The following is a 15,703-nucleotide window of genomic DNA, read 5'->3' as shown; positions in this document are numbered from 1 at the left end:
AAATAAACTGGGCCCAGTGTGATAGCCTAGTGGCTAAAGTTCTCACCCTGCATGCACCAGGATCCCATAAGGGCACCAGTTCTAATCCTGGCAGCTCCACTTCCCGTCCAACTCCCTGCCTGTGGCCTGGGAAAGCAGGCGAGGACGGCCCAAGGCCTTGGGACCCGAAACATGCATCAGAGACCTAGAAGATGCTCCTGGCTCCTGGCTTCAGATCGGCTCAGCTCCAGCTGTTGCGCTCTCTTGGGGAGTGAATCAATGGACAGAAGATCGTCCTCTCTGTTTCTTCTCCTCTCTGTATATCTGACTTTGCAGTAAAAATAAATAAATGTTAAAAAAAAAAGAGATAAGTAACTGCAAATAAGCAACTCAACTCACATGAGGAATCCTTGCTTTCAAATTTTCCAAAGGGAAAATGCACTCCATGTAGCTGCTTTAAAGAATTGTTGGCATCATTTTGAAGCTGTGTACTCTATTTCTTCTGTATATTTGCATCTGAAAATCATTACAGAGAAAAAGTATTTCTCGTCTGAAGATTATGAAGACCAATTCTCATGACAGAGTCTCACTCTGATAAGGATAGTTTAGTTTCTGTTGATAACACCTAGTTAAGACAACAGTTAGCCAATGCCTTCAGCACTGGACTGCTGTGACAATGCTTTCCTAACTTTTGTTTTTTAAAGGATTTATTTTATTTTTATTGGAAAGTCAGATATACAGAGAGGAGGAAAGATACAGAGGAAGATCTTCCATTGATGATTCACTCCCCAAGTGACTACAATGGCCAGAGCCGAGCCGAGCCGAGCCAAGACGAAGCTAGCAGCCAGGAGCCAGGCAGCTTCTTCTAGGTCTCCCACGTCGGCACAAGGCCTTGGGCTGTCCTCGGCTGCTTTCCAAGGCCACACGCAGGAGCTGGATGGGAAGCAGGTATGATATGACTCTCCTCTGCTCCCCCTCCTGCCCCTTACGGGCTCAACACGACGAGAAAAGGCAGGCCGACTTTGGGGGCAAATCGTGGCATCTTCCTCCAGAAGTCAGTTCCAATGCTTGATGTTGTGTGGTGTGTTTCCTGGGACTTGTCCATGCCATCATTCTTACTGCAGTATTAGTTTTTAAGCAAAAGAAAACGTCTGTGTGCTTTTAGAAGCACTGTCATACTTTTATAATGAAAGGCAAAAAAGGAAAAAAGGTCAAATGTGGTTAAAGTATTAGAGCATCAGGAACAGTGTAGCTGTGGGCAAATATTTATTAATTTATGTTTAGATTGTAGCTTCTAAACATCACATGTTCAAGAAGAGGGGAATTCTTTGAAAATAACCAACTCAGGTCCTGTTGGGAGAGCTACAAACTGAACCTGAAATAAGTTGTTACAGAAACTGCTGTTTATCAAATCCTGTCGGTTTCTCCGTGAGGACGGATCATAGCTGAAGTGGGTTAAAGTGTGCGCGTGCACACACAGACACACAGACACACACACACACACACACACACACACACACACACACACACACTCCTTTATCGGCTTGACTTGTGCCTCAACACAGCCAAATAGTTGAGTGATGAGAAAAATGAATTTAATTAATCATAAGAAGGAATGACCAAAGTGGAGTGTCACTTTTTACTGTCTCTCCATGAAATAATAAATCCACATAAAGTTTGCAATGGATGCCGCTAACTTCACTAATGAAAATTAAGAGTTAGTTCCCAGTGAAGATAAAATATGAATTACAGTCACCAAAGAATCCCACCTGTATTTGAGCAATCACCAAAAAATAGAAGAAAGATAGGAATATGGTAATAAACTCTACCGTGGGCAGGCTGGTGAACTCGCTGTAGACCATCCACGTTCCTCAGCCATTGGAAATTGTGGGCATTACCAAAAGACAACAACGTACAGCAAAACAAAACGAAAGGGGGTGCTCTAGACTGAAAATAGATCCGGCGAATTCAAAAGTATATTTGGCTCTTAATGAAAAAAATACTATATAAAATTGATCTTTGTACCTGGAAAAATTTGAATGCTATCTGAATATTTAAATAAGTAGTATATGGAGTTGGTGCTAATTTTAGGAAGATAATAATACTTGCTATTTGAGCACTTTCTTGAGATTTATATTAAGGATGAAATGTTAAAATTACTTTGAAGTTTGTGCAGTGGAAACATCGTAGCCAATGAGGTTTCTCTGAGGCGCGACTGTTGCTAATTAAAATTGTTTTGAAATTTTAGATTCAAAATATCTGGGAGAGGGGCTTAGCAGGTGAGTCATCCATTTGTGTGACAGCACGATTCCACAGACAGCCACTCGCCCCTCCCCAGTGCAAGCTCTTAGTGGTCATCTCAGAAGAATCACGTATTAGGAATCCAGCTTAAGGTAAAGTGGGGGACAACAGTGTGTCTGAACTTTTATTTGGATATGTGAGGCTATTTTGAAAAGTTAGTGCAAGATATAATTCCAAAATTGGTCTATTTGGATGGAAAGATTTAAAAATAAATACATACTAGGGGTGCTCAGAAAGTTCTGGAAGACATAAACTGAAAAAACGTAAGTGATGATACGAGCTGTTATTTCGGCTTCCAGTAATTCTTCCTACTCAAGCACTGGTATTTATTTTTGTTTTTTTTTAACTGTTATTTTTAGCCAGAAATGCCAAAACCATTTAATTTTGAACCTGTTTCAATTTGTCAGAAGCTCTGGTTTGTTCTTGTTTGTATTAGGCTAACTTTGTGAAATTCCGAAAGCAGACACCAGGTCATGAACTCTTGCTAACTTTCACTTTCCCTAGTAATCAAAATCCTCCTCATTGGGAACATTGGGTTTCTGTTCACACTGCCTTGAAATCTGACACCGCTGTCATTCAAATTCAGTCACCAAGCAGAACTGAACTCTTCAGAATGAACTTCCAACTGTTCTAAACGCTATTTTAACCTCCAACTCTCCCTCCCATCCCCTGGGTTCCAGCAGATGATATTTTATTCTACTGAACCATGAAAATAAAGGCTGTCATTGGGATATCCATTCCTTTCCTCCAACATATAAATAAATATAAATAATATTTCCTCTTTGATTCCTTCCCTTGACTTGACTGCAGGGTTCCCTTTTAGGCAGTTCTTCACGCTTTCTTAAAGAAACTATCGCACTGATGCTATCTCACAACTCCGCTGAATTGGCCTCTTTCATGACTTTTCAGCCATCATTATCAAATTGAACACCTCTTTTCTCTGACCAAGGATAGATTGTCTTAGTTAAAAATAGTTTGTGCCGAGGTGTGGTGCAATGGCGTGGTGGATTAGCCTGCCACTTGCACTGCTGACATTCCGTATCCGAGGGCCAGTTTGGGTCCCAGCGGCTCTTCTGTCCCGGCTTCCTGCTAAGACATTGGAGGAGGCAGCTGAGGGTGATTTCAACGCCTGTGCCCTGAATCCATGTGAAAGACCAGGAGGAGGCAGTTCCAGCTCCCGGGAAACGTCTGTGAGCGTAGAAATTCTTTTTCGTGTGTTGTTAAAACAGCAACCTTGGGATAACTGTGCTTTGCTGAGGACTAGCTGATTTCATGTTTTGTCCTGTCAAACTCGATTTGTGTCACTCATGAAATCATACATTCCACCTGCCTTATAATCCTAAAATAGTTTGTGCTTATCTTTGGTATTCATCAGAATGGTGACTCTTATTTTCTGAATTGATTTCTTCTGTTAGTCACCTACCACAGCCAGTAGCTACATCAATTTCACCTCTACCTTTTAAACATTGCCAGAAAAAAATGCCAATTTAATACTTGGCATCTTGGAAAATTTCTGAAGGTCAAAGTTCTTTCCCTTCCCTGTAAATAATTGGGGGTAGATGTTAGCATACCTTGCCTGCTAAGCAGTTAAAGGACTAGGAAATTAAGCAAAAAGATGGCTGAATCTTCCTAGTGGTTATAGATGGAAGAAAAAACAAAGAAAAAATGAAAATTCAAATTTATTGCACAGTTTAATTCAACTTGAATTGACTTAGATGTAATGAAAATTTACTTTGTTTGCATTTTTGTTTACACATCACATTGGGGGAATCAAATACGTACCTGGCTATGAACCTGGCTCTATCATGAAGGCAACATTTGCTGGGAATCACTTAGCAAGGCAAGCTTCAGCTTTCCCAGTAAAAATTCATGAACAAAATCCCACTGACATTTCATAGGTATAGTAGGGTTTTGCAATCACAGAACTATGCAATTATAAGTGATTGTTTTTAAAAGATCCACAGATTTGATTGCACTTTACCTGATGTTTTCATTTCTTCATGGAAGCAGCCCTGCCCCCGCTTCAGATAACCCGGAAAGTACAGGGTCATAAAAACTTCACCTTCCTGCATGTTGGCAATGACAAGCAGCACAAACAAGCTCACACCTCGGGCCTGTTTTTGTTGTCTAATGGGACAACACACCAGAAATTTATTCTGAGGCACATATTGATTTCTGTGTGCCATTTCATTTTTACATTTTAAGTTTTTGTAATTTCATTTAATACAAGAATGTCAAAGAACTGCTGTGAGATGCTAAGGAATGACGGCAGAGATTCTGTAAAGTTCCTGTTGATTAAATAAACACGGAAGGAGTGATGGAGGCCTCAGTCTGTCCTGCGTTCTGCTGAGAAGTTCATCTGGTCTGTTTTACTTTCTGCTTTGCCTTGTGCCACCCCGAGCCTCTCACCTTTTCCATCCCCTCCAGTTCTCCCTGAAGGAGGACATGAGCTAGGTTGGCCCTGACATTCCTCCCCCTCTGGTCTTTGTTGAGTGTTTCTGGGCCCTTCTGCAGCCAGTCCAGTGTCTCCAGAGTATCCCTGTGACTGTGGCATGTGCTTTTACGCTCTAGGTGACATTTCACACATCTTGTTGGTGTGATATTTCGGTCTCGTAACGTTCTTTTGTGTATTCTCAGTTGGCTAGGGACCCTTCTCCAGTAGATGAATAAAGAAACCCAAGGCTGAAATGATTCGATCTTTCATCAGCCTAAGGGGCCTGTATTATTCACTGTTCATCAGTGTTTCCCTAAAATCAACTAATCTGCATTGCTAACTCTGTGTAGAATATAGTACTGTTTTGTTGCCAAAATTAAGTAATTATGTTTTAGTGTTACTTGTCACCTGATGAAATTATGGCTGCTTTATTATTTTCCAGGTGGAAAAGTGGAACCTCAATGTTTTACAGACATTTTGCCTCTTATGAAGCGACATTCATCCAACCATGTGCTGCATGATTCTTCTTAACACAAATGGCTGCCATATACTCTCCCCTGCCCTCACACACTCACACACACATTTAAGTTTACATATAATAAATAAGAATTAATAGAAAATGTGCATTTTCACTTCAGTATAAACAGATAAATAGTAGTAGTAGCAATGGTCATCAATAATGCAAGGAAGCGGGAACATTTTACGCTCCTGCTTGACGTGACTTTGCATAAAAACATTCCGAAAGTAATTCGTGCACATTTATCAGATGCTTTTTTCCCTTTGAATCAGTTATTCTCCTTTTAGGAAACTATTTCAAGGAAATAATTGAAGACGTCCATAGAGTATAGCAGTTTCAGTCTGAACATTTCAGTGTGTCCAATATGTGTGAGAGAGAAAATGTAAGAATGCTCTAAGTTTTCAAAACAGGAAACAGTAAGGAAGTTGTGGAGCAATTGTCTGACATTCCCTTACGAGTGTGTGGACAGCATGTGTTTTTGCACATGACCAAATACTCACATGAACAGCTGAACCGAAAGATGAGGCTGGAGCAGCCAGGCCAGCAAGTGCTGCTCTGTTGTCACATTCCACGGGTGGATGGACGATAGGGGCGCTTCTGTCTTCCTATGCATTTATTCCCTTTGCCTGGATATATTGCATACTTTATTTTTAACAATAAATGTGTCTTTTTGGCAGCAGATTCAATAAATGTTTTAAAGTAACCAAACTAAAATAACCTCCTTCTGTGCTGCAAAATGGAAAATCTCCCTCATCTTCCCCATCTCTTGCAGAACGACAAGCCAGAGCAGAGCTGGCTCTGGGAGGAAATTCCTCCCCGTGGTTGATCTGCTAACTCTTCTCACTACAATGAAATTTATCAGTCACCTTCCTTGCTCTTCACCTGCACCGAAGTCCACAAAAGGAAGGGAGAGATGACAACAGATTATCACATTCAAAACAGTAAGTTATTCAATATACTCAATTTTCTTAACACCTGTGTTAGAATAGTGGCTATGTTCAATGTTGAATTTGTGTTAACAATGGAAATACACAATGTTCTCCCATTAACAGGAAAATCCCATAAACATCTAACAAAGACAAACACCTACACAAGGTCGTTCTCGGATTTTTTTCTTGTAATACTGCAGCAGATATTTGATAAACAAAGCTTTATCCTCTCACTGTATTTAAATTTCATTAAATTATGTCAAGTCATTTGCTCTCTTGGCATTAAACTTGCTGACTCATTTTTTGGCTTTTTTTTGGGCCATTCTGGCTTATCTTTGCATTTTAGCAATCCTGAAAGATTTGTTTCAAATTATTTGCTCTCTCAATACTGTATCTAGATTCTGTCCTCCTAAATAATTTAAGTGTAGACAATGTTTATTTTGACCATCTTTATTTGTGATTTCAAGGAAGTCTAGCCTCCTGCTGAGACCCAAGAGAGCTTGGGACCAATGCTGTGGCATGCCAAGCTAGCCACTACCCTCAGTGTCAGCATCTCATATAGGTACTGGATCAAGTTCTGGCTGCTCTACCTCCAATCCAGTTCCCTGCTACTGGTCTGGAAAAAGCAATGGAAGACAGCCCAAGTGCTCTGGCTGCTCCACCTTCAGCCCAGCTCCCTGCAAATGGCCTGGGAAAAGCAATGGAAGACAGCCCAAGTGCTCTGGCTGCTCCACCTTCAGCCCAGCTCCCTGCAAATGGCCTGGGAAAAGCAATGGAAGACAGCCCAAGTGCTCTGGCTGCTCCACCTTCAGCCCAGCTCCCTGCAAATGGCCTGGGAAAAGTGATGGAAGATAGTCCAAGTGTTGGGCTCCTGTTACCCTTGTGGCAGAAGCTTTTGCCTCCAACCTGGCCCAGACCTGGCTGTTGTGCAATTTAGGAAAGGTATAAATGGAAGATTTTTCTCTCTTTTATTCTCTCAATAGCTCTGCCTTTCAAATAAATAATAAACTTAAAACAACAGAATGTAGAAGGAACTCTGTTCATTTTAAAATTATTTAACAATGCATTTTATTTGAGAGTCAGAGACAGAGAGGGAGAGAGGGCACATTCACCGCTTCATTCCACAAACTCCTACAATGGACAGTGTGCTGAGGATTCAAAGATGGGTGGTGGGATTCAATCCAGTTGTTCCATGTGAGGGGCAGAAAGCCACCTAGCTGAGCCATCATTGTAACCTCCCAGATCTGAACTGGCAGGAAATAAACAGAAGGCAGAGCAGGGAGTTGAACCCAGGTACTGTGATGCGAAATTTGGGGGTTCTAAATCAGCCTTCTAACAGCCTGTGTATTAATTATCCATTGCGTTCTCTGAATTAATCTTCAAAAATTATTGTACAAATCTTTAAGTGGTAAGCATTTCATCAAAGTTGCCTTTTTTTTTTAAATGTATGAAACATCCAATTGTGTAAACTAAATTGCAAGTCCGAAAGATGACTCTCGTAGTTTCAAGAAATAGATTCATCACATTTTCCATAGGACATGCATTTAAAAACGTCAGAACACTGAAAGCTGGAAAAGTTATCCCTTCATTGCAGCTACATCAGACGCAGTTCTAAGTCAGAGGAAGACCAGGCTGTGACATGTTCCTGGAGCAAATCCGTTTACGCCCCTCACATCAAATTGATGCTCTCCTCTGCTATGTGGCTTTAAATCTGTACCCTTGGATTCCTCCAGCTGAGAATAAATTCCTACTGACCTTAGCTGGAATAACTTACACTCTTCCAAATCTGTCTAGATAGGTGGCCACTTAAACCCTAAATTGCTATTTGCATTTTTAGCACTTTTCACTCAGTCAGAAATGCACATGTGAACTCTGTAAGTCAAATATAGTGGATGGATTTGTAAACTTCTCTGGGAAATCCTGTCATGAATCACCATGTCAGTTACATTTTTTCTTTTAGTGTGTTTCAATTATTGAAAGTATTACAGTGTCAGAAGCAATTCATTTACCAGCAGTCAGCTTGTATTTCCTTAAAGATGATAGTTGGAGTCTCATTGGCCTTAGCTGAATTATCATCCTGTTTGATATAATATATGACAAAAGACTTGCATATCCAGAAAGAACTCTAAGAAAACAGACTAGCTTTCAGATCTACTGAAGGCCTACAACATAGTGTGTCTTAATTTCAATGTCATTTTACTCATCTCTAGTCTTAATTTATTGATTTGGTAAAATAGCTTCCTTGACAATATGGAAGAAAACTTGAACTTGCAGTGCACAAACTCTGAAAAACAAGATTTTCCTCTCTTCATAGTCATTATATAGACTTATCTGTACGATTATAGTATTCATTTCTTTTTCTGCTGCCTATTTAGGTAGGGTTCTTGTTAGTTTCAGCATTATTATCTGTACCTGCACAGATGGATTCCTGTATGTTCTTATAGGAAGAATGCTGTGAGTGTCAATTCATGCAAAACTGTGGCATTGAGGGAGCCTGGGCATCTTCTTAATGGAGAAAGTGGAGAGCAAAGCCAGAATAAAAAAGAGTATTTTGTAAAATAAGTTCAGTATTTTGAAATTTGGCATTATGTGTTATTGTTTCAATTTTTCTTAGCTTGAATCTAGAATCTTGTGCCAGTGTGGCTGATGATAGAAGCTGATCTGGAATTAAGACTGGCAAGATTGCCAAACTCAGAGTCAATTAAAGATCATCTCCTTCCATCTGTCTCATCAACAGGAATGTCAGGCACAGCACACACTGGGAGGAAGGGACCAGCTTATTTACTTTTGCTCCTGTGAGATGATGCTGTCTCAGAAGTTCAAGGACGTGCCCGAAGCAGGTACTTCCCTTTATATTTTTGAGGAAGGGATTGTTGTGGTATGAGCCACCCAGTCATGGCCCCAGGAAAAGGCTCTTGAACTTCTGTGTCCAGTGACCTCTGCCTTGCCCCAGGAATATTCTCTCTCCTATTTTTAACTGTGCCCAGTTAATCCTGGAGGCTTCACAGCTAATGCAGAAATCATAACACTTGGACCTATGAATCATCCTAACATTGTGGGAAGGTACACACATCACCAAAGCTTTGATCCAAAATCTTTTCACATTAAAACTAGGGAGAAATCTACACTACTAGGAGTTATTATTTTGACTTCAGTGTCTTTGGAAAACAGTCTCACCCAGGGCATTTATATTTAGGATTGTGTCCTGGAATGGCCAGCTGGATAAATCTTAAGGATTAAATCGTTCTGCTACCAGATCTGGGGCAGACTGGAAGGGGAATGGGAGGCAATGCAGCAGACTCCCTGCAGGGAGGTCCTTCTCTAGCCCTGCATGAGAAGTGCATGACATCTGTCCACAGCAGAGGACAGGAAATGCTACTGTTGGTAGAACTGTTTCTTGCAGAGCGTTGTGGCCATTTCAGAAAGCGTGAACAAGAAACAAATAAACATGCTGAAGCCATTTTGTCTCAAAATTCTGATTTCCATAGTGTAGACCATGCCGATGTAGTTGTTATGGTTAGGAATGGTACAAATCAAAGACCAGCAAAATCTGGAGAGACTTTTCTGTTTTTAAGTTTTAAAATATCTTTCAAAATTTTTGTTTTTCATGATGCAGTTCCATAGGCTCAGGGCTCTCCCGTTTCACCCCTCTTCCTTCCCCCGACCACTGCTTTCCTCTGTGTTATTACAGTGGCATTTTCCTTCAACAACAGTTTCAAGTCTATCATTTTGCTGTCTAAGGGTATCCTGACATTGTATGTCTAGACAATGCTAGAAAATCCAGCATCCTATTGTCAAGATGGAATTAGCAGTTTCATTAGGAGTCCTCTGATCTGGAAGAAGAGATGCATATCGCAATGTCTCTTCATTTCTTGGCATGCTAGTTTCAATTATAAAGTTCCTCCGGATGAATATATGTGCAAAAATGTTTACTGATACATCTACTGATCTTATCCTAGTTGGGGCCATTTTGTTGCAAATGGTAGAATTTCATTCTTTTTAATGGTTGAGTAGTATTCCGTGGAGTAGATGTACCAGTTTCTTTGTCCATTCCATCTGCTTTGTTTCTATGTTTTTGCTGTTGCGGATTGTCATGCCGCTGTAGATAAAGGATTCTATGTCACTTTCTCATATGCAGCTCATTTCCTTTGGATATATTCCCAGGAGTGGGATTGCTGGGCCATACGGTAGATGAATTTTCAGTTGTCTGTTAACTCCCTATACTGACTTCCATAGTGGCTGCACTAGCCTGAACTCATAACAGGAGTGAAGTGGGGTGTGTTTCCCACCACAGCCATACTAACAGTTGTTTTCTTGAATCAGTTAAAACCATACAGTGAAATTATAACCAATTCTATATTTTTTTCAAAATGCATAGTGTATCATTTAAGATCAAATTCCTTCATAGTATCCCTAGTTTCCTGACTTCGGACGTGTTCAGTACATGGTTATTTACAGACACCTGTGGATGTTAAAGCCCACAGACGTTAGAAGCACTTGCTGAGCCGAGTCACTCAGCTCCCCAGGCGGTGAGGTTCTGCAGTCCATAAAGATGAGGACTTTGTTGGGAGCATTCCCTAGCCCGTTACCAGATGCTGCCAGTTCTGACTAATTCCTTCTCAAGTATGTTTGATCTTGTGTCCTTGCCTCTGAATTCCCATTTACTGCTCTGTAGTTCCAAAATACTCATTAGGCATGTCAGGACTTGGCATTTACAATCTCCTTGGGACTGAAACTCAGTGGACATTGTTTTCCTCTCCTTGCTTTGACGTCGTGCATTTTCTTCAAGGTAAATCTTGGTTCTAGGTACATGTCTGGAGGCGCAACACTCTCAAACTGCATACCATTCAATAGGTAATAATTGATAATAATCTAGTAGAAATTATAGTTGTGATTATAGAGTTGGTATGTTGCCAAAAGTATTTTTTCTCCATGAAACAAACCAAATATAAGAATAGGGCCCGGCATGGTGGCCTAGCGACTAAAGTCCTCGCTTTAAATGCGCCTGGATCCCATATGGGCACAGGTTCTAATCCCAGCAGTTTCACTTCTCATCCAGCTCTTTGCTTGTGGCCTGGGAAAGCAGTTGAGGATGGCCCAAAGCCTTGGGTCCCTGCACCTGGGAGACCTGGAGGAAGTTTCTTGCTCCTGGCTTCAGATTGGCTTAGCTCCAGCAGTTGCAGTCAGTTGGGGAGTGAATCGTCAGACGGAAGATCTTCTCTCCATCGTTCCTCCTCTCTGTATATCTTCCTTTGCAACAAAAATAAATAAATCTTTTAAAAAAAGTATAACTGATTACCATGAAAAAAATACAAGTGGTTCATAAACATGTGACAACTTGTTAGCCTTCTGTGAAATTGAATAAATTCACACACAAATGTGAGCCACTGCATGTTAACAGGTTGGCAAGAATAAAGGACATTAAAATAATCTAGTTTTCAGATGCTGTGGCAAAAAAAAAATTGAAACACATTTTTGGTGGTATAAATTGACCAAAATTTCCAGGAAAGGAAAGTAAACAATAAGGCTTAGATAGAGGTGTTTTAAAAAAAATAAAGACCAATCCAATGAGGATGAGCAAAGACAATTTATTCAAAACTTGCTCTAGCAAGGGAATCAGCACCATCACTTAGAGTCCAAAGGCAGGCAGGAAAAGAAGGCTTTCTTCTGCAGAAAGGGAAGATGTCTGGTGGCTGCAGGTGCACTAGTGTGAGGGAGTGAGTCTTTGTGGCAGACCGGAGGAGCACACATCCGTTTCCTTCTGCTTGATCCTGAGTTGGAGGTGGGTACCATAATTAAGGAAGATGTCAGATATTGGTCAAGCCAAGAACAACTCTTTCAGGGTTAGTGCCTGGCATCCTAGAAAAGCTGCAGGCTGGCAGAGTCAGAAATCACTAGGTGAATTTGTTGTACCATTTGGGGTTTTCTGGAGAGGTATGGAGGGATTAAGTTTAGTTTTGGATTGCATGCAAAGGAAAGCAGGGATATTTTGATAGTTACCTCACTGCTGTTGACTGATGGTCTTGAGATATTATTGATAATATTACTCCTGCTGACCACCTTGTGAGAGTTTGAAGTCCCTGTTTTATGTCCCTTCTCAACAGCATCATAGAGTAACCTCCTCTGGTACTGATAATCTGGGGAAGGATTTGGGCATATTGGAGAATCCCAGGGCCTTGGTTCACTATGCCTGAAGATCAGCTTGGGTGCAACAGCTTGTTCTCAAAGTCATTTTGCAGAACTGAAATAATTATAATTGCATTTGTTTTTAAATGTGAGAGCAGAAGAGAGACCTAGGGCCAATGCAAGAGTGTGAAGCATATGCAGCTGGCAGCAGCCCAGCTATTGGAGCCATCCTTTGCCATCTCCCATTGTCTGCATTTGTGTGAAGCTGGAATTGGGAGCCAGAGCTGGTAAACGAACCATGGCACTTTGATGTAGGATGCTGGATCTTCATCAGTAAGCTAAACATCATCTGTGGGCTTTGCAAGCAAAGCACAGCAATCCATGTTATGTACCCTACAATAGCACTGTGTTGTTTGGACCTAACTTCTATGGGAAGACTATGAAAACAATTACGGACACTGAGAACACAATGAAGATAGCAGTTTTAGAAACTTTGGCCTTGCTCCTGATGGTAGTCCAGACGCTGGCTACCAAGCCTCAGGAGCAGGGAACATTTCCCTTCATTCCTTTTTCTTCATTTATGTCCCAGCACACAGAAATTTGAAAATATGGGAGCTGCTGGCATAAGACTGTGTGCCAATTATGTTTTTTGTTTGTCATATGTGTCTATTTATAAGTAGCAAAACTAAGAAATCAGTTCTTAATCATCTTGGCCATATTTCAAGTGCTTCATAGCCACATCTGACAAATACTTACAGGATTCCATAGTACAGGTGCAGAGCATTTCTGGCCCATGTCCAGGAAAAGAACAGAAGGGCCCTGAGAGAACAAGCTTCTGCAATGGCAGTGACGTTTGTCAACCCCGTTTGTGCTTCACCAATAACCACTGGTGATGGGTAGCTTTTGTCAAGCAGACTTTTCTTCAGGAGTAACTGAATTAGCACATAGATGCACGGATCCATGGAACCCAAATGAACACACATCCTGTTTGCTCTGTGACAATGTCCTCAAGGCATTTTCTCAGTTATGGCTGCAATAATAGAATAACACTAATAGCAGCTTCAACCACACAGATGTTTCTGAGACCTTGAGCTCAGAAGTCCCAGTTAAAGGCACTAACAGACCCCCTTCTTGGCTCCCGAGTGGTACTTTGGTGCCATGTCTTCCTGTGGTTGAAGGGTCAAGCGAATTTTCTGGAGAATTTTTGTAAAGACCCTGATCACACTCAAGACTCATTCACTTCCCAGAGGCTCTGCCCCTTAATGCCATTCTTTTGTGTGTTAGAACGTCACAGATATTCAGTCTATACAGATGAACAGAGCTGATCATAGCTTTGTTACAATGTTGGCCTCATCACCTTCTTCGATTATTCTTCATTGGTTACAATATTTATAATACTACTGTAAATGCAATCTAATAATTTATATCAAAATAATTCTTAGAAAATTTCTGTCATTTCACACAAAAACTTGTTTCTTCACTAAGAAGTATATCTATGTATCTATGTATCTATATATCTATGTATCTATATATCTATGTATCTATGTATCTATCTATCTATCTATCTATTAGCTCATAACTTTCAGGATAATGTTTGGTAGAATTCAGTGCCTTGAAAAGTGTTTTCCACAAACCATATATCTTGGTATAAATTTTGGACTGAAAAAAAAATACATGTTTTATAACCAGAGCTGTTTCCAGAAGACTGACAATTCAAAATTTCACTATAAATATACCTTGTTCACTATGACAGGTTGAAAAACTATAGAGTGAGTGCATCCAGCAGTAACCTGTTGGATTAGATTGACCCTTCTCTCCTAAGGAGCAGACAGGTCCTGGATCTGACCCCCAGTAAAAGTGCAGGTAATTTCCTAGAAGTTAAATGTAACTATAAATGTAGAATTGCTCATCTTGGCTCTAACCTGCTCATTGTAGCCTCTGTGCCTTGCTTGCTTGCTTGCTACTGTAAAGGCCACCAGGATGTGGGTTTTTCCTGTTAACAGTTCATGGCTCTGACAGTTCAGGGCTGTCTCCTTCAGACTTATTCTGAGTGGGGAGTTCTGAGTTCCTGTGCGGAGTTCTGAGTTCCTGTACTGAGTTCTGAGTTCTTTTCTGAGTGGGGGCAGTTACCAGCTGGCTAGTAAAGATTCCCCAAGTTCTAAATTGGCTCTGATGGCCGTTCACAATGTGTGCTGCATAAAAGTCACCACTGTACGATAGGCTTTGAGTATTCCAGGATTCCCAAAGCATATTTGGAAACAGAATTTTCTTTTAAGCTCTTACTTTAATTTTTGCCTTTTGGAAACATAAAGATTGTACAGAAGGACATTCCATTAAAATTCTATCTTTGTCAGGTACAAACTTGGCAAAGGTACAATCTCACTAAGTTAATTTCCTTGTACATAAAATAATTATAATCCTACATACCTTAGAAGATACTTAAAAAGTGATACCACAAATGGAGAATGTGTGGAAATGTCAGGTCTCTTATTCATAATATTTTTCATTCACTTGTGCAATTTTGGGATAGTTAGAGTGAGGCTCCTCAACTCACAGAGGAAATGATGGAGAGGAAGCAGTTCATAGTTTGAAGAAGATCTGTGTCTGGTCAAAGATTTCTTGTTGATGTCTGGCAGATTGCCTTTGTTCATATTAATTTGTTCATTTACATTACACACACACACACACACACACACACACACACCCCCCAAGTGATATTTCTGAAAGACTCTTGCCTTTGACATAAAAATCAATGTAGCAATTTGAAGGCCACTTATTCCTTTGTTCAAAGATCTGTTTGATTCTTACTCACTTTTTAAAATTGTTTTTTGATCCAGTTTAGTTGGTGCTGGGATCTCCCTGCCCCCTCTCCCGAGGGAAGGGCACTTACTTTTGTAAATGAAATGCAATTATTTTGTGATTAACATGCAAAAAGAATTGACATTTTCCTTTTTGTTAAATTTCTCTAATTTTCCAGAATAATTTTATTTGAGTGAAAATGAAAGGAAGAAAAGATAATACTTTGTCATTCAACATGTGTGTAAATAACAACACTAAGTATATTTAAATAAAATTTGTCATTGATCTGAATCCACGTGGCATGCTTGAGTGATTAAACAAACAGGCAGTGTTTAGCAGTGTTTAGCAGTAACTAAAGCAGTGAATAATGTCACTGAAAGGAAGATGCATAGACCACCCAGGGGGAGGATGGGATAAATTGGCGCCATCTGCAGGGATAAAACCTATGCAAACACATGGATCTTTAGTAGAAAAATATATTTAGTATAGAGGAAGGATTCCATTCACCTTGACAGTGACACTTGCTAAAACTAAATCCCATTTTAATTCTGAAGTTCAAATTAATTCATTCATATAAAGTGAGTTGTTGCTAGGTTATTTAATCTGCAATGAAATGGC

General features: G+C 40.3%; 1 pseudogene; it reads left to right on the top strand.

The window, feature by feature from the left end:
- Positions 1-2,143: 2,143 nt before the first annotated feature.
- On the top strand, positions 2,144-2,292 carry LOC121159773 (annotated as a pseudogene).
- Positions 2,293-15,703: the final 13,411 nt, after the last annotated feature.

Source organism: Ochotona curzoniae, unplaced genomic scaffold (assembly GCF_017591425.1).
Source record: "Ochotona curzoniae isolate NIBS_2020 unplaced genomic scaffold, NIBS_Ocur_1.0 contig_43, whole genome shotgun sequence".
In the NCBI taxonomy this organism is placed as follows: Eukaryota; Metazoa; Chordata; class Mammalia; order Lagomorpha; family Ochotonidae; genus Ochotona; species Ochotona curzoniae.
This window is presented reverse-complemented; position numbering and strand designations above follow the sequence as displayed.